Genomic DNA, 20,702 nt, shown 5'->3' with positions numbered 1-20,702 from the left:
AGGAACAGTTAAAGCAGTAAAAAAGTCAAATACCACTTTGACCTACTGGTCCATTGTGAGAACAAACACATTTTCTTAGCAGCCCTGCCCTGTTCTGGGGTTGGCAGTGTAACCTCCAGCACTTTTAATCTTCGTAAGAACCTTACACAGACCATATTCACCCCGTTTCACAGATGAAGAAAAGTAACTTTCCCACAGTACAATCAGCAATCAACTGAGTTGGATTTAGTCTTGTGTACAGTCCATCTGACTCCAGAGCCCATGCTTCTGAGATCAAATTATGGGTGAAAAAAGGGATCCATTTAAATTTGTCTTCTATAAGGAAATCTTTTAAGTTTCTACCTATCTACCTATCATATTAATCCCCAGGAAGCAAGAATGAGTATTAGGCAGTTGACAATCTAGCAGTAAGAATCTTTATACACCTTGGGAAGTAAAAGTTCTAAAATATTTTTTTTTCACAGGCACATTATAAATTCTGATGTATGGAATATTTTATTATAAAAGGAATAATGGGTTAAAAAATTCTGATGATTAGTTCAAAATTAAGAGAAACATAATTGGCACACCTTTACCATCAACAAGATAGATTTATGTTATGTCAGCAATAAAGAAAACCAATACCCATTATCTTAACAGGAAAAACTTTCAAACCTGAAAACTATCATTCCTTTAAGTATTTATGCTACTAAATGGACTGAAAGATGAGCTGTGCGTGTATGAGTGCTAAGTTGCTTTAGTCATGTCTGGCTCTTTGCAACCCCATGTGTAGTAGGCCAGGCTCCTCTGTCCATGGGATTCTCCAGGCAAGAATACTGGAGTGGGTTGCCATGGCCTCCTCCAGGGGATCTTCCCAACCCAGGGATCGAATCTGCAATGCAGGCTGATTCTATACTGCTGAGACACCAGGGAAGCCCAAGAGATGAGCTTTAAGTGTTAGCAAATGGCAGAACAAAATGACTGACAGAGAAGAGGTTTGTACTTAAACAGGGGATTGACACTGGCTGCTAATTTCACACTTTCCTCTATTGTCTCTTTGTATAATACACCTATTTGATGAACAGGCATCTCTAACAATACTGGAAGCACAGCAGGTATTCACAAACTATATTAAGCACATGATTCAGAGAATCAGTTTGGGCCATCTGGGTGGTGCCTGAGGGCTTACCTTTCTCTGCACATGGATATATCTCACGTTTTACGGGTTTCATTCTCTCTAATTTAGTCATTAGTACAGCATAACTGAAAATGCTTGGGACAGTGTTCACCAGTTAAATGGTACCTTATTATTTAAGCCTTGTTCAGAAGCCAGTGCCTCCCCATCTAACTGACCTTTCCAGAAACCTGTACACTGTTTATGCCTTTGGTAACTCAACAGCTTAAAACATTACATTCCTGAAGTGGAATACTTTTGCCTCAAAGAGACACTTGATAATAAATGGCCTTACAATAAATGTTAAGGAAACACTGAAATAACTACATAACTCATCTGCTTTTTAAGATCAGCAATATAACCATGTCAGAGGCAGAACAACTGAAAATCAAGCAGATTACAAAAGCTTATAAAATCAAAACACACACACACATACACACACAAACCAAAACACAATGTTCTTCTCTAACATCTTTATAAATTTGAATATAGAAATATCCTAAAAATAGTACCCCCTCCAAGAATAAAACATCTAAATGTAGACTTAAGTCAATCTTTCTAGTATGAATTAACTAAATACAAGTACCATACAGTATCTCTTGTGACCCAGCCTGAACCAATATGCCTTCCTTGTATGTCAGAACCTTCACATGCACTCCACTCAAACGGTCACTAGCAAAGCGTTTAGGGAAGTACTTGGCAGAAGGCTTACAAGTCTTAATAAACTCTTCTGACTCAATGTACCCTATGAACAATACAACAGGTACCCAGAAATTGTTTTGCTGCTCATTTTAAGTTCTTAAGCTCACTAACATTTATTGATTATAGGACTAACTGCAACTTAAAGACTTATTTATGAGGAACACTCCTCCCCCTGAACTAAGACTTGGAAGAATAATTACCTCCAAGTAGACCTGGGGATGCTTATTAATATCAATATCAATGGAATATACAATTAATAAAATGTGAACTCCTGTATTAGTAATTCACCAAATATTCACTAAGCAAGTTCCATGTGCTGGACACCATTCCTAGGTTTGGGGGATACAGCCCAAAACAAAACAGACCCTCTAACGTAAGGGCTTCCCTGGTGGTTCAGAGGTTAAAGTGTCTGCCTTACAATGCAGGAGACCTGGGTTCGATCCCTGGGTCAGGAAGATCCCCTGGAGTAGGAAATGGCAACCCACTCCAGTTTTCTTGCCTGGAGAATCCCATGGACAGAGGAGCCTGGTGGGCTACAGTCCACAGGGTCGCAAAGGGTCGGACACGACTGAGCAACTTCACTCACTCACTCAATGTAAACTTAAGGCTTTAGGTTTCTTGAAGAGGTTACCTGAAAAAATTACATGTATTCATTCATATATATTTACACTTATCTGTGTATGCACAGAATACCCAGTAAATATAGCATGTATTTTACATTAATATGCATAGAAATTCTGAGAGCAATGTTATGAGAAATTTCATCCCATTAGATCCATTTAGATCCAGAAAAACATGACTACACTAAAACCTTTTGACAGTGTGGATTATAACAAACTGTGGAAAGTTCCTAAAAGAGACAGAATACCAGACTACCTGACTTGCCCTCTGAGAAACCTGTATGCAGGTCAAGAAGCAACAGTCAGAACTGGACATGGAACAATAGACTGGTTCAAAATTCGGAAAGGAGTACGTCAAGGCTGTATATTGTCACCCTTACTTAATGTGTAAGTAAGTTAAGGCTTACTATTGTCAAGGCTTACTTAACTTATATGCAGAGTACATCATGCAAAATTTCAGTCTGGGTGAATCACAAACTGGAATCAAGATTGCCAGGAGAAATATCAATAACCTCAGATATGCAGATAACATCATTCTAATGGCAGAAAGCCAAGAGAACAAAAGAATTTCTTGATGAAGGTGAAAAAGAGTGAAAAAGCTGGCTTAAAACTCAACATTCAAAAAACTAAGATCATGGCATCTGGCCCCATCACTTCATGGCAAACAGATGAGGAAAAAGTGGAAACAGTGATAGACTTTATCTTCTTGGGCTCCAAAATCACTGCAGATGGTGACTGCAGCCATGAAATTAAAAGATGCTTTCTCCTTGGAAGAAAAGCTATGATAAACTGGACAGCGTATTAAAAAGCAGAGATATTACTTTGCCAACAAAGGTCTGTCTAGTCAAAGCTATGGTTTTTCCAGTACTCACACAGGATGCAAGAGCTGGACCATTAAGAAGGCTGAGTGCCAAAGAGATGATGCTTTTGAACTGAAGTGTTGGAGAAGACTCTTGAGAGTCCACTGGACAGCAAGGAGATCAAACCAGTCAATCCTAAAGGAAATCAACCCTGAATATTCATTGGAAAGAGTGATGCTGAAGCTGAAGCTCCAATAATTTTGCCACCTGATGCGAAGCACCAACTCCTGGGAAAAGACCCTGATGCTGGGAAAGACTGAAGGCAGGAGAAGGGGACCACTGAGGATGCAAAGAGTCGGACATGACTGAGCAACTGAACAACAAGATTCATTTATTTTCCTGGAGAAACACAATTCTCTGTAATAGAGATCAAAGGGAATATGGACTTCAGTATAAAAGTAATTTATCTACCTTTCAGAGTAGTAATAATGGATGAAGTGGCCATGTCTCAACTTATTTGTATTGTCCTTAACTAGCAAATTTAATAATCAGTAGACTGAGCCTATGCAAAATAAATACAGTGCTAAAATTTATTACATATAAGGCTTAAGTTTGAGTCATCTGTAAATAGCTTTAGAGGGAAATCAAAATCAAAAGTAAATAAAAGGTAAAATAATAACTTTCAACCAATTAACTGCAATCCACAAAATTAGATCAGTCCTGAAGAGCTTATCTTCTAGTCTGTAAACACACAAGGTGAAGAAAAAAATTAAAAACCAATTTAAAGTTACTATACAAAGAGAGTCTCAAAGGTTTGTTTCATTATGGTATATTTTCTCTTTTCACATAGGTATCAAATCATAAGACACTCAAATTATTCTAGTGACACAGAGCACACTTTTTTTTTAAGTTCAAAAGTAGAACTAAGAGTTAAATTGAGCCTTCATCAATACGATTACTAATCCCAAACATTCATCAACTGAAAGTTTCTCCTATGTATTAGAAAGAGGTACTACAGAGATGTGCAAAGAACTGCATTTAGATTATTACTTGAGAAATTCAATGGTTACCTAACCTAAAAGCTAATATCAGAGGAAAGGAGGAAAAGGAAGAGGATGAAAAAAGGAGATTAAAAAAAGAAAGAGAGGGAGGCAGGAAAATTAACAGGGAGAACAGGAGGTTTAGGACTCTGTTGTTGGCTTCTGCTGGCTTTATTTCAAATGCAGAATCTTTTCTTTCTGTTTTCCAGAACCTTTAAGACTATGCTATTTTCCTGCTGAATAAAGTAAAAGAATATAGCCATGAAAAATATGAATTGGCTTGATTATAGTAAGCAGAAACGTATCTCAAAAAGTTAAGTGTCTTCTTCTTTGACCTAATTTCCAAATACATTCCATATCAAGTCAACAATGAATACACATTGAAATCAATTTTTACAATGATGCTATTTCTCCATTATACAAAACACTCTGATTTTCAAGTTCTTTGATTTGATTTCTTCCCTTGAAAGACATTCTTTTTTAATACACAGTAACTTCAAAGTGGAAGAAATATGAATTTAGTAATTTCAGATGTCTTCCATTCCAAAGATTCAAAGATAATTCTTAGAATCTTAGATGATACAGTAAACCAGATCTTCTTGTTTATAGATTAAATAACATAGAGTTTTTTTTTTAACGTTCTCTTCTCTTTGGCACAGAAAAAAACAAATACCTCTGGTATGAACTGAATTGGCTGCCCTCAAATTTGTATAATGAAACCTCAGAACCCAGTGTGATTGTACTTGGAGACAGACCCTAGAAGTAGGCAAAAGTTAAGTAAGGTCACTAGGGTGGGGCCATTATCTGATAGAACTGGTGTCCTTATAAGAAGGGGGAAGAGGCCAGAGAGAAAGGTCATGTGAGGGCACAGCAAGAAGGCAACTGTCCATAAGCCAGGAAGAGAAACCACACCAGAAACAGAATTGTCAGCACCTGGACCATGGACTATAAGCCTTCAGAACTGTTAAAAAAAAAATCTATTGTTTAAGTCGCCCAGTCTGTGGTATTTTGTTACAGCTGCCCGTCTCTAAAAATGAAAATATTCTATTTTTGAAATAGTTTCACTCTATCAGTGATCCAGCTGAATATATAACTGGTAGTTGTTAAAACGATGATCCATTTAGAGAAACACTTGGGACAATTTGAAAAATAATTTACCCCCAAATTATTTATATGTATCTCTGTGTTATTCTAAATTAAATTATCATTTAGAAATAACATAAAGCTTTGAACCCTAAGAGATATCCTCTGCTGTCCTGAGTCTGAGTGCGAGGGGACAATGCCAACAGAGAAGTCATCGAAGGAATTTAAAAAATCTCAGCCTCACTGGAAAACAGCAGCATAGAAATCTTGAAGTAGAAATGCTGACTCTTTTGAAACCAAACAGCATTTGCTCTACATGCTGAAGAAAATTTCTGTGGCACTCTCTCTTGTTCTTGCGCCATGTGAGATTATAAAAAATTATTTTTCTTTGATGCCAACCTTAACATTCAGAGACAAGGCCATACAGCCACATTTGGAGATCACTCTGTTAGGACTTCTCTGTTCTCAGTGGCAAGAACTGATTAGTTCACAGGGTGACTAGTACTTCCACAGGATTCACTTTTTCAGATAAGGATAAAGCCACTTTTATTTTTCAATAAATCTGTAGGATACTTATACATTAAGGACAATTTTTTACAACTCTTGGAAGTGTGTGTTTAAATATAAATATGCAAACATAGTTTATACATACATATACTGTAACAAAAGTATATTATAGTGCATCCAAGATTATTGAACTGTGATCACATTTCTTAACTATCATTTCTTGAGAGCATCCCACGTGCCAGGCATTGTATCAGGCACTCAACTTAATTTCCTCATTTCATCATCAGCACTCCATGAGATAGAGATCATTATCCAATACTAAGATAAGAAAACAAAATTTCACAGAGGTTAAATAATCACCCAAATTCTTTCAACTTAAAAGTTCCAGAACTAGGATTTATGCCTAAGTTTGTCTGAACTCACAGATTTCTAAGAATGCTCCTTTTCCCCAATCTTAAGGAACTATAAACTAACAAACAAAGCACGGCTTATAGTATAATCCTCAATATTTAAATCATCTTAATCCACACAGGTGTGGTCGCAACATTTTATAAAACTTGTGGGATTAATCATAACACTAGCTGAGGAGTTCATTATGACTATCAATTTTCTACGAAGTATAGGACAGAGTAATGCAATCACTGTATAGTGAATACGACCTCGGGGTACATTAGAAAACTCGTGTACATTAGAAAACCTTATAGTATGTATATTCTTTCTCTCCAGAATCATTGCTGAAATTGACTTTAAGTAGAAGCACTTGATTACCATTACATGGTAAAATAATTATATTACTACTGCTAAAAACAAACTACCCATTCTCTTATGCTCTCCCTCTATATCCAATTGGATATCTGTCAAAAGTCCTGTAACCCAGTAAATACAGGGAAGAATTTATTATGAGGATCATTATTTCCCATATCAAACTCTGTACTCAAACCACCGAGGGTCCAGTCTGCAGTAATTTTCTTTCATTTTAAAGCCAACTTATAAAACAGGAATGTAAGCTTAATATAGGGTGTATATCCACTTATTGCATAGTATAAAAGTGATAATGTTCAAAACTTATGGAAACTCTTGAAATGAATGAACTCCTCATTCCCTAAAACTTGTTCACAGATAGGTTTCAAAGTTCAATATGTTCCATGTACCACATAGAAGTTTCACAAATAATTTTCCACGTTAAACAGATTTTTACAGGACTTCTGGAGGTTTAACATACAAGGTGCATTCTGTCTGTCTAGAAAAGCCCGAGATAGGATTGATTATCCAAATATTACCCTTAAAATAGGCATTTGTGCCTCCCTATCAGCATTCCCCTACACCACTCCTCTTTAAGAAGCCACTCCTATTTTATGACATGAGCTGGCCATGTGACGTGCTTTAGCCAATGAAATGTTAAGAGGCAGTGACATACACGGCCTCTAAACAGCAATTAAAAGAGCCCAGATTCCTGGCTCCTTCTGCCACAAGACTTGTGCACCCCAGAGAGGCTGTCCTTCAGCTCTGGTCCAGGAATGAAGAGGACATGGAGCCGAGTGGCAACAGATTCATCAGGAACACGAACATGAGTGAGAAAGAAACTTTTACTGCTATAAAACACTAAGATTTAGGGACTCTGTTTAATTAAACAAAGCTTTGCCTAAGCTGACTAAAACAGCAACATTTCCCAGATTTACTGAACCCTGGGAACCATTTTGCTAGGTAACATTTTCCAAGATTTGTTTCCTAAATTACTCCTGATTTTGAATGGCATATTTCCTATTAGTTAATACTGTACTTATGATGAACATATATGTATACTAGAAGTATAAAGTGTCAGTTTTCTTAAATCTTATCAGCATTTTCTGTCAGTTTCTGCTTACAGTCAATAAAAATACTTTACTGAAGTAATCTAATTAACATTCAGATATCAAAGATCAGATGGCTACTTAAGACTGCCATACAATTGCATATTAATGATTTAGTTCTCTGAATAGGTAATATAAAAGGTCCTGCTTTATTTTCTATATATATATTCATATTTAGAAAACTCAGAATATTGCCACAAATATAATTTTCTTTAAATCTCACTATTAGTAATTGAGAACATATTTGAAATTACAGTATAGATATTCAAATTTTCTGTAGTCTATTCTGCTGACCCAGTAAAACCACAGTCAATGGTATCCTAACTGCCATTCATAAATCCAGAATTTGTATTTCTGACTTATTATGCCTTAAAGGATAGTACAGAAAGGAGGAGAAATAACTAAATCTCAGTCTTTTCACTGGCAATAAGATTTTGTTGGCGTTTCAATATCCAAGTTAACACCCTTACAAGTTAATGGCATTTATGTGTACAATGCAAACAATCCTAGACTGTAACATTCAGAAGAATGGTTCAGAGGCCTTGTCATATAAAATCATAAAAGTAACATTCAGTCATATATTTACTAAAACAAAAAAGCACACACAGATTTTCTAGACAGACCTAACAGGCTATCAAAAATACTTAAGAACAGAAAAAAGACTTAAGTTTACCATGAACTGAAAATTTGAAGAATAAGTGCATGTCCTGAAAATTGCAACTAAACAATATTTACTATTTTTGTTCATTTTATGTCACATTCCTTGGTCTTATAAATCATCAGGTCACCATAAAGTATTCAAACGTCAGTAAACCAATCACACGTTTTTATTCCCAGACTGAGAAAACTCTATGCATTTAAGTAATCATTATTAAAATTAATTCTAAAATATTCCAAAGGAAGCAGTTTTGAATACAACTTATGTACAAAAGGACAGAATTATAGTATGTGAGTTTCAAAGTTTGATATAATTTGCCACATGTATATATTTTAAAATCTCAACTTTTTCTTCATTGTGTGGTTTTCATATTAAAAATAGTTTTATGGTACTGCTGCACCTGCTTCTATTATTTTCAATCATTTTTTTAAGCTCCCATAATGCTTTTTGATACTGATTCACTTTTCATTTAATGCCAAAGGCAATATAAAAAGCTTTGAGGGAACAAACCAATGTAATATTTACTAAGACATGTATTCTCTAGATAACTGGGGACTTCAATAAATTGACTTTTTACCAATAGCCCATTACATTGGAGAAACAAGCCAGGGATTCTGAAATAGTTAATTTTTAAAAATTAATTACTTTAAAGGAAAATTTAACTTACTTGATAATAGAGATTACATGTCACCTTTAAAATACTAGTAAAATTGACAAGTTAAAAATACACAATTATCACACTTCCCTGATCAATATGGAAGGTGAATCCATCAGATGCGAAAAAGTTGAGACCAGCTCTGATACCACATAGCTCTTGACTGCTTCACTGCTTCCAGGTAAATAAGTAAGATGCACCATGGGCCTGCTCTTACCGGTCAAGTCAAGACTTTCCATTGTGATGTCAATGGAACATCAGAACTTCCAACTTCTGTGATGCAGCAGGATTCTGTGGAGGACCCATAGCAAAGTGATTAAAATGGTGAGCTAGGAAGCCCTTTCCAACTACACTGACACTTAGTCTCCTTCAGCAAAATCATCCCTAAATAAGATGTATTAACAGCCAACCAATCAAAATCAGGAAAATGATTAAACATCCCTGGACTAACACTACTGAGGAAAAAAAGACCTAAAGTATTTATTGTTAACTTTAATTTAACAAAAAGATGATTACTAAAATTACTCAATGGGAATTCTGAGGCCAAAGTTACAGAGACAAAGAATTACAGGCAATTACTTCTTAGTTTGCTGACTAAATTCAGGTACAGAGTTATAGGCAAATCCTCTGGAAAAACATAGAGTTAAAATGACATCCTGACTAAAGTCAAGTTATTTGAAATGACTGGTTCAACCGAACCAGTTAAAGCTTAACCACAATTAAGCTATGGTTCAGATGCTTATATTTTATCTTTTAAAGATGAGTGAAGCCAAGATAGTTCTTTTATTAAGGGGTGGGGGAACACATACAGATAGAGAAAAACTGTTATAAATTACTTTCTAACTACATATGATGAAATAAATGAGGATTGAAATCAAGTGTACAAATTAAATAAAATTTTATATTAATACTGCAAATATAGACATATATCTAAATTATCATTTTTGTGAAATATTTTATTTGTAATGTTTCCAATTTATTTATTTTTAAACTAGTTTATTTATTTTAATTGGAGGCTAATTACTTTTACAATATTGTAGTGGTTTTTGCCATACATTGACATGAATCAGCCATGGGTGTACATGTGTCCCCCATCCTGAAACCCCCTCCCACCTCTCTCCCCATCCCATCTCTCAGGGTCATCCCAGTGCAACGGCCCTGAGTGCCCTGTTTCATCCATCAAACCTGGGCTGGCGATCCATTTCACATATGGTACTATACATGTTTCAATGCTATTCTCTCAAATCATCCCACCCTCGCCTTCTCCCACAGAGTCCAAAAGTCTGTGTCTTTTGCTGTCTGGCATATAGGGTCATCATTAATATAGACATATACCTAAATTGTAATTTCTTTTAAATTAAGCTATTTCAGTTTCTATGTGAGACACATTCATTTAGTTTCTCAAGTGCTTCATATGGCAATACTAAATCACACTCAACTAAGAGAGAATTTCCTACTCCCTTGTGTATTATGACAACATATTTCTTTACAATCAGTAGGCTACAACATACTTCGGAAACTGGGTGTCACTTACTGGCTTTCTGCTTGATCAATATTGTTAGTCATTTTATGTGTTAGCTAAAGTTTTCTTCAGCCACCACAATATGGAAGAACTCACTCTTATACATTAAATATCAAAAATGTGTAATGATTCATTTGAGTAATCCTAACTAGATGTAGATAATTCAGTTGTGACCCAATGCTACAGAAGAAAACAATAACCAGAAAGAATAAAATATTAAATGGTCTTACACGGCTTCTCACAAGATACTACTGATTTATCCACATTTTTTAGAACAAGGGTATGGATGGAAGAAGAAATCCAGATCTCTGAAGAAAACTACACGGGACACATGAATACTTTCAAATTAAATGCTTATGTTGTTACGAAGGAAGTGTACAATTCCAAAAACTGATTAAATAAATGGTATAAAAGTCTCTCAATTATTATAAACTAAATTGCTAACATTAAAACTGCTATTTTAAGAAAATGACATATACTATCTCATACATTTATGTCCATGCTTTTTCTTCATATAAATTTATAAAAGCCACTATCAAGAACCATTAAAAGAAAAATTATGAAATAGGTAAAAATCATGAATATCTATAAATAACTATCAAGTAAATAAACTGGTATAAACTTTTAAAAAATGAATTTAATTCATACTGCCACAACTGGGAGAGATGACACCACTCTTCTGGCAGAAAGCAAAGAACTAAAGAGCCTCTTGATGAAAGTGAAATAGTAGAGTGACAAAGCTGACTTAAAACTCAATATTCAAAAAAATTAAGATCATGGCATTCAGCCTCATCACTTCAAGGCAAATAGATGGGCAAACAATGGAATCAATGACAGACTTTATTTTCTTGGGCTCCAAAATCACTGCAGTTGGTAATTAAAAGACGCTTGCTCCTTAGAAGAAAACCTATGACAGACTTAGGCAGCATATTAAACAGCAGAGACATCACTTTGCTGACAAAGGTACATATAGCCAAAGCTATGGTTTTTTTAGTAGCCATGAACGGATATGAGAGTTGGACCATAAGAAAGCTGAGCGCCAAATAATTGATGCTACTGAACTGTGGCACTGGAGAAGACTCTTGAGAGTCCCTTGGACTGCATGGAGATCAAACCAGTCAATCCTAAAGGAAAATCAATCCTGAATATTCATTGGAAGGACTGAGGCTTAAGCTGAAGCTCCAATACTTTAGCCACCTGATGTGAAGAACTGACTCCTTAGAAAAGACCCTGATGCTGGGAAAAATTGAAGGCAAGAGAAGAAGGGGATGACAGAGAATGAATGGTTGGATGGCATCACCAACTCAATGGACATGAGTTTGAGCAAGCTCCAGAAGTTGGCGATGGACAGGGAAACCTGGCGTGCTGCAGTCCATGGAGTTGCAGAGTCGGACATGACTGAGCGACTGAACTGATACTGCCACAATTGGGAGAGGAGGGTCCAAAATTAACTTTGATAGGGTGGGTTTAATTCTTGGCGTGCTACAGTCCATGGGGTCCCAAGGACTGGGACACGACTTAGTAACTGAACAACAACAAATTTTTATTTTAGTTTGGAGATTTGCTTACCTTTTAGTTTAAGAAGTGAGTGCAGGCTATCTGAGAAATAAAGTATGTTATGTTCTATGTACAGAAGTTCTGTTAGGAGCTCAAAAACAAACTATCACTAATCTTAAGGTATGTTTACTGATTTGTTTCTATAATCAAATGTATACCCCCCAAATAGAACAAATCTATACTTTGATTATTGTTCAATAATTTATCACATGGGATGTAAATATCTATGGATAAAGTGGGCAAGGAGAGGAAGGAGGTTGATTACACTATAACCAGTAAGGATTTTAAAACTCAGGATAACACAGAAACCATGCTGGACTTAACTAACTTAGGACAGGGCAGCCAAAGAATCAGCCAGGGAATAAGCCACAGAACGGAGGTCAATTCCAAGGCTGAAGATCCTGCCTGAGACAGACTCCCTTTGAGTTCTGAGCCACACTGAGACTCCAGATTTTATCTGGCTATTACAAACGCCCACACGGTAACTTCAGAAAAGCAGTTTCAGCACAAGCTGTTCTGTCTGCATTTAAGTTACAAGGTGACTTCATAAAATGTTCTGATTTGATGGAAATCGGCAGCCGTGTGAAGTGTCAAAAGGACAGGTGGGCAAGAAGGGGAAATGTCTAAGGGGGTGGATACAGTCGTGCAGAATGGTGACTTGTGTGTGTATGCCCTTAGGCCAAAGTCAGGGGAGATTTTCAGCTGAGCCACCCATGCCTGTCTGTGTTCTCTGGGTTACACGGTGCTTCCTCTCAGCCTTCCCTTCCACCCAAACAGGGCCTTGGATTCCCAACTCCCGAGGACTTCAGTCCCAATAACTCATTAAGGACCTGCTCCTTTTCCAAGGCCCATTTCCCACCCATGAAACTGCCCCACAGGATGTACACCAAGCCAGGACTGACCTGCCACAGCTCAGGATTCCCTCTGAGAAACTATCATGGCAGGTAGAGTACTAACTTTAAATTATCTATGATTTACCTCTTAACCACAAATACGACGTCTAACTTGGCATCTGAAAAACCTATCATAAAGATCTGGCCTAAGCAACCGTTAAAATATCCCAAAGCAACTGGCTTCTTGATGGTTTACACATTGCCCCTTGGGGTACTATGTTTTGAAAGCTTATTATACTAAAAAAAATGAGATGCCACTTTTTACAATGCGATAGGCTCCCTCATTAGTGTTAATGTCCAATGTAACATTCAAGGCATATCATGGCAAAATCCCATTCTAGGCCAACATTGTATGTTTTGCACCCTGATGTCACTACAACCTAGTTAGTGCAGAATAGACTCCAGGCAACCATGCTGCCCACTTACATGGAAGAATATTTAATCCCCATGAAATGACTGTTTTTCTGATGTTTTCATCAATTCTCTGGGTAATACATTAAGCTTTAACTAACTCATTTTCATACATAACCCTAATTCAATCAAGCTCAATAAAAGTCATTCTGAACTGCAATTATTTGCCAAGGAACAACTGCATTCAAATGAAGAAAAAAACAAAAACAAAACAAAACAAAAACTTGCTGGGCCTGATACAACGCATGGTACAGACTGCCTCTCAATTTATGGAGCCAGAAACAACAACAAAATTAGCCAAACTGTTAGAGAAGGAAATAATATTTTTCCTCATCTTCCTGAAAATAGAACATTCATGCTTTTACACTGGAAGAAAAGCAAAATGGAGACCCAAGAAAGCAGATTTTGAAATTATTGTTTTCAATTATGTCTATGCTCTGAAAGAGGCTGCATTTCTAGTCTAAGAGTTAGTATGACCTCTGAAAGTCAAAACTAGTCCAAGTCACAAATAACAGTCTTAATGTCGGCTCTTTCAGTCAGTCTTCCACTGGCTTTCTCCGTTTTCCCAACAATACATATTCCAATCTCCACTTTACTAAGTAGGTGTTCTCTACAAGAGTTTTCCTGTCTTAAAGCTACTTCCTCAATTCACCCTTTTATAAACTACATGTTTACAAGCAAAATGTAAATGTTGTTTATAAATAAAAGCTAAATACAAACGCCAAGCTCTTACTTCTATGTAAATGTATCATATTTGTAGTCCAAAGAAACTCATTAACTAAAGCTTTCCCAGACTTGTGTGTGCATAAGGCCCCCTACTCACCCCCAAAGTATTTAATATTTTTTTCATCTCCTCAGTAGTACTACCAGGCACACTGCAAAATAATATAGTACTGAAAACGCATACCAGCTGTTATGCCATTTTGGTCACTCAATTCCACAACTCAGGTCACTGTGGTATAGCAGAGGACAAAGGAGGTTTTTTTTCTAATAATGATAAGCTCTGGTTAAATCCTTTGCTGAAATAAATTATCTTTATGCAGACAAAGATAAATGCTTGGAAATATATAATACATATGCTTGTTTTAAAAAAGAGTTGTCTATTTTCATAATTCTTATTGTCACTGTCTTCATTATTTTATTTTATTAAGGTATGATAAAAGACAACACTTTCGTTAAAATCACCCACCTTGCCTGTCTTTACAGCTGAAGCTTATTTCACAGGCATTCCTGCTCAGGCACCAATCCTTAACAGAAATTACAAGTGTCAGCTACACTGAAAATGGAAATTTCTAAAAAGAAAATGCAAATCTGAAGTATCTTTGTTATCACCTTCCCACCCCCACCCTTGCATTTCCTCCTGACCCAGAGTCTTTCACAGTTAACAAATCTTAAACATATTTTTAAAAAATAAATAAAAAAGCAAAACAAGCCTTAAGAGTTCACTAGATAGCAATGGCACCCCACTCCAGTACTCTTGCCTGGAAAATCCCATGGACAGAGGAGCCTGGTGGGCTGCAGTCCATGGGGTCGCTAAGAGTCAGACACGACTGGGCGACTTCACTTTCACTTTTCACTTTCATGCATTGGAGAAGGAAATGGCAACCCACTCCAGTGTTCTTGCCTGGAGAATCCCAGGGATGGGGGAGCCTGATGGGCTGCCATCTATGAGGTCGCACAGAGTCGGACACGACTGAAGTGACTTAGCAGCAGCAGCAGCAGCAGATAGTAACAGTAAAGCAAAGTAACTATTAATACAAGTCATTACCATCTGTCCATCTGTTTGGAATTCCCAAAAAAGTGTAGAAAAACACCAGTAGGCAGAGATAGAAAACTCTAGCATTCATTGTTAGACCTCCTAAAATAACAAGATGAAAGATTTGGAAATCCTCTCCCCTTCAGGAGTCAGTAGTATTGACCAGTTATAAAACTATGCTTTAAAAACTACCTTCCACCTGTCTACATGCCAAGAGCACAAAGAAGCAAATAAGATTGCTGTTTTCTGGAAGCTAATGATCCAGACAGGTAATCACACTCACTCACACACACACACACACACACACACACATACAGAGTTATACAATAACAGAAAGAAATGTGTAATGTCAAAATGGTAAGCAGAGAATTTCCCCAAAGTTAGACTGCACAAGGAAATCTTTATATAGGAAATGAAGAGGATGGAGAAGGGTGTCACGAGCACAGATCCAGACGGGGCTTAAGTTCATTAGGCAGGAAGGAGCAGGAGGCAGATCTGGGGTCACATCAGACAGTGGAACATGAAATGTAGGCAAATGAGAGTAATGCAACTTGCCCTTCTTTCTTTCTCTCTCCATAGTCTCATAAACAGTAGAGCACAGTTAGCAACATGGTGTTCTGCAAAGCATACTGACCTTAGGGGCCAAACTTGTATCCCTCATTCACTTACTCCCCTGCCACTGTGAGCCAATTCCTGAGACTCTCTGAGCCTTCACTCCTCATCGACAGAAGGATAACAATCCCTACACCTCAACAGGTTGCCTTAAATTATTAGAAGATGTTATAAATACAAAGAGTTTGGCATATAGGAAGTGCTCAATATATGTTAGTGAGGTCACTAGAGTTAAAAACTATGTGGGAGAAAAGCAATAAAAAAAGTAACATTGTGAATATGCTCAAGTTTGCTTTGAATATTCTCAGTGTTTGAATAGTAAGTAAATTGCTAGTGTTTCAAAACGTAGATTTTGGTTTAAGTAGTTTTAACATATGTTTAATTCTGACAGTCTGAACAACCACTTTTTACTCCTGCCAATTTCAAGCTACATTAACTGATTTGATAATGTGGACATTTTATTTTAATGTTCCTTTGCTGTTAAGACTGTTGTTTTAGGGACCATGGTGCACCTATGAATTTCTGCAGTTTCCGTAGGTAGAGGTGGAAAATGAGCAGGCATTAGTCTAGTCAGATGGCCCTGAATGCCTCTTTTATGCTCTTGTGAACTATGTAAATGTGCCTCTGACCTTCTCAGGCAGGGGAAATTGCACATTTAAGGCAGAAAGAGTTTCACTTCCAGGAAGAGTATAGAAACATGCTTGCCGGCAGCTATATGAGGTACACTGACAGGGAACCCCCAGGTACTTTGGGAAGATTCATTAGCTCTATCAAGCCACTGAGCTGGAAAATATAAGGTTAAGATAATCCCAGCCCTGTGGGATATCACATATCCACATTACTGTGGCTTGGTCCAAGCAAACCTTGGCCTACACACCTGAGGAAGTAGACTGTATCTTCAAGGAGGGATTCTGTGAATGAAACTCCCTGGAGGAATCTCAGGACCACCTTGCCCTTTGAGGTAAGAAAGGATTCCTTCAATCAGCAATCATTCACAACAGACAGAAAATCATACTCTTAACTTAGTCCAAAGTCAGTTGATTAAAAAAAAGGAAGTCAGTTGTGAGCAATTTACATAATTTTAAATGGAAACATTCAAAAAACATTCTGTTTCAAGAAGGACACTGATCTTTCCCTTTTCTCCTGTATTACTTAAATTGCACCAAGACAATTTAAAGAAAAATAAACATAATGTACAATTCTGTCATATAAAAATCGCATCTCTATTAAAATTTATATTATGTAATTAAAAAACCATACTATCCAAAAAAAGTCCTTGTCCCTTTCAGGTGTGCCTAAAGGATATCTAGCAAGTAGTTCTGCAGCAGAAAGACTCTAGTTCCAGATATGTTGATTGCAAGAACATTTCTGTTCAGTCAGTCAGTTCAGTTGGCTCAGTTGTATTTGACTCTGTGACCCCATGGACTGCTGCACACCAAGCCTCCCTGTCCATCACCAACTCCCGGAGTTTACTCAAACTCACATCCACTGAGTCGGTGATGCCATCCAACCATCTCTCATCCTCTGTCGTCCCCTTCTCCTCCCACCTTCCATTTTTCCCAGCATCAACGTCTTTTCCAATGAGTCAGTTCTTCACATCAGGTGGACAAAGTATCGGAGTTTCAGCTTCAGCATCAGTCCTTCCAATGAATATGCAGGACTGATTTCCTTTAGGATTGACTGATTTGCTCTCCTTGCTGTCCAAGGGACTCTCAAGAGTCTTCTCCAACACCACAGTTTAAAAGCATCAATTCTTCAGCGCTCAGCTTTCTTTGTAGGCCAGCTCTCACATTCATATGACTACTGGAAAAAAAATAGCTTTGACTAGAGGGACCTCTGCTGGCAAAGTGATGTTTCTGCTTTTTAATATGCTGTCTATGTTGGTCATAACTTTTCTTCCAAGGAGCAAGTGTCTTTTAATTTCATAGCTGCAGTCATCAACTGCAGTGATTTTGAAGCCCAAAAAAATAAAGTCTGACACTGTTTTCCCATCAATTTGCCATGAAATGATGGGACTGGACGCCATGATCTTAGTTTTCTGAATGTTGAGTTTTAAACCAACTTTTTCACTCTCCTCTTTCACCTTCATCAAGGGCTCTTTAGTTCTTCACTCTCTGCCATAAAAGGGTGGTGTCATCTGCACATCTGAGGTTATCGATATTTCTCCTGGCAATCTTGATTCCAGTTTGTGCTTCATCCAGTCCAACATTTCTCATAATGTACTCTGCATAGAAGTTCAATAAGCAGGGTGACAATATACAGCCTTGACGTACTCCTTTTCCAATTTGGAACCAATCTGTTGTTCCATGTGCAGTTCCAACTGTTGCTTCCTGACCTGCATACAGATTTCTCAGGAGGCAGGTCAGGTGGTCTGGTATTCCCATCTCTTTCAGAATTTTCCACAGTTTATTGTGATCCACACCGTCAAAGGCTTTGGCATAGTCAAGAAAGCAGAAATAGATGTTTTTCTGGAACTCTCTTGCTTTTTCCAAGATCCAGCGGATGTTGGCAATTTGATCTCTGGTTCCTCTGCCTTTTCTAAAACCAGCTTGAACATCTGGAAGTTCACGGTTCACGTATTGCTGAAGCCTGGCTTGGAGAATTTTGAGCATTACTTTACCAGCATGTGAGAGGAGTGCAATTGTGCAGTAGTTTGAGCATTCTTTGGCATTGCCTTTCTTTGGGATTGGAATGAAAACTGACCTTTTCCAGTCCTGTGGCCACTGCTGAGTTTTCCAGATTTGCTGGCATATTGAGTGCAGCACTTTCACAGCATCATCTTTAAGGATTTGAAATAGTTCAAGTGGAATTCCATCACCTCCACTAGCTTTGTTCATAATGATGCTTCCTAAGACCCACCTGACTTCACATTCCAGGATGTCTGGCTCTAGGTGAGTGATCACACCATTGTGATTATCTGGGTTGTGAAGATCTTTTTTATACAGTTCTTCTGTGTATTCTTGCCACCTCTGCTTAGTATCTTCTGCTTCTGTTAGGTCCATACCATTTCTGTCCTTTATCGAGCTCATCTTTGCATGAAATATTCCCTTGGTATCTCTAATTTTCTTGAAGAGATCTCTAGTCTTCCCCATTCTGTTGTTTTCCTCTATTCCCTTGCATTGATCACTGAGGAAGGCATTCTTACCTCTTCTTGCTATTCTTTGGAACTACGCATTCAAATGGGTATATCTTTCCTTTTCTCCTTTGCCTTTTGCATCTCTTCTTTTCAGAGCTGTTTGTAAGGTTTTCTCAGATAACCATTTTGCCTTTCTTTTGCTTGAGGATGGTCTTGATCACTGCCTTCTGTACAATGTCACGGACATCTGTCCTTAGTTGTTCAGGCACTCTAACAGATCTAATCCCTTGAATCTATTTGTCACTTCCACTGTATAATCGTAAGGGATTTGATTTAGGTCATCCTGATATGAAGACACAAAGGAATCTGTTCAAAAACGATCCACAGTGAAGTGTTAATACACTCCCTTTTGAAGTTATTTATTTACAAATCAGTTACTCCTAGAACAAATAATACTATATAATAATTAGCTACGTTAAACCAGAAAGAGCCAAGAAACTGCCTGTAGAGGAAAACAGAGATGTCAATTACAACCTTTCCACAGCTGAAACCATGAGGTTAAATGACTGGACAGAAGGCATTCAGCTAGTGTGTGGCCAAGCTGGACAACACTCTGTGATTCCACACTGCTTGCTGCCCCTGTAGGATATGATGTTAGCCCTGACTCAAGACCCCGTTCCATCGTGGAATCCCAGAAAGTTGAAGGAAGTCAGTCTTCACTCAGTTCAACCACACAGCAAGCTAGAGGCAGAGCTAGCCAGAACCAAGGGCTCCTGCTATTGGTCTGTGCACTGTCCCTAGGCACAATGCTCCCTTCTGGGCTGTCGTCAGTCAGTTTGATCTGACGGCAGGTGGCTCCAGATCAGATGATGTTAGATCCCTACTCTTCCTCTGTTCTTCCACTGTAGCAACATTTCAGGGCTGTCAGAGAATGCTTCTTGGCTCTAGAACACTTTCCCCTTTCTAGTCTGAACACATCTTTTAGTTGCAAAAATAAGCACACAAAAAATTTGTGTTTCTAAATACTCTTATAAACACCTAGGAGTGAGCGTCCCTGATGGTAAAGTGGTTAAGAATCCACCCACCAGCACAGCGACACAGGTTCAATCTCTGCTCTGGGAAGACGCCAGAGGCCACATATGTTCCACAGCTATTGAGCCTGTGCTCCAGAGCCCCAGAGTCCCAGCTACTGAAGCCTGCATGCCTAGAGCCTGTGCTCTGGAACGAGAGAAGCCACCACGCTAAGAAGTCCACACTCCCCACAACCAGAGAAAAGTCCACGCAGCAACGCAGACCCTGCACAGACAAAAATAAATAAATATTTTTTAAAAATTTAATAAAAAAAATATATATACCTTGGAGTAAAAAGCTAATGTTTGTTTATGTGGGGGGAGGGGGAGCATATAGAAACTCTATACTCTCCACCCAGTTTGGCTGTGAACCCGAAACTTCCCTAAAAAGTAAAGCTTATTTTTTTTTTAAAGCTGTTGTCAATTTACTTCATTTTAACAATTTTAAAATTATATACACACCAGCGAATGACAGGCCAATAGCAGTTGAGAATTTATAAACGGTAATTCTCCCTTTAAATACTCACGCCCACCAGAAACACCTAGTAACAATTAAATTTATGTCCTCCATTAAACCTAACCCCATGCCCTACAACATCAACCTCTGTACAGTATACGTGCTTCACTGATCACTAACCCTCATTAAATGTCTCTGCTCCTACAGCAGTCATTTCAAGTAATGTGCAATATTTGGCTCAAACTAAGCCAACTCAAAAAAAAAAAAATCAAAGGAAATA

The 20,702-nt window shown here is 37.7% G+C and overlaps 1 protein-coding gene across 8 annotated transcripts in view; it reads right to left on the bottom strand.

The window, feature by feature from the left end:
• Positions 1-20,702, bottom strand: part of BBX (BBX, HMG-box containing) — a 290,746-nt gene that overhangs the window by 150,900 nt on the left and 119,144 nt on the right. For 7 of the 8 annotated variants that reach the window (XM_018062653.1, XM_018062985.1, XM_018063039.1 and 4 more), the window contains one exon: positions 9,286-9,359. The exons of the other annotated variant lie outside the window; for it this stretch is intronic. The gene's annotated coding sequence lies outside the window, so the exon portion shown is untranslated. The remainder of the gene's footprint in view (positions 1-9,285; positions 9,360-20,702) is intronic. 8 annotated transcript variants of the gene reach the window in all.

Source organism: Capra hircus, chromosome 1, assembly GCF_001704415.2.
Source record: "Capra hircus breed San Clemente chromosome 1, ASM170441v1, whole genome shotgun sequence".
Lineage (NCBI taxonomy): Eukaryota > Metazoa > Chordata > Mammalia > Artiodactyla > Bovidae > Capra > Capra hircus.
The sequence above is the reverse complement of the archived record's forward strand: the minus strand, read 5'-3'. Positions and strand labels throughout refer to the sequence as shown.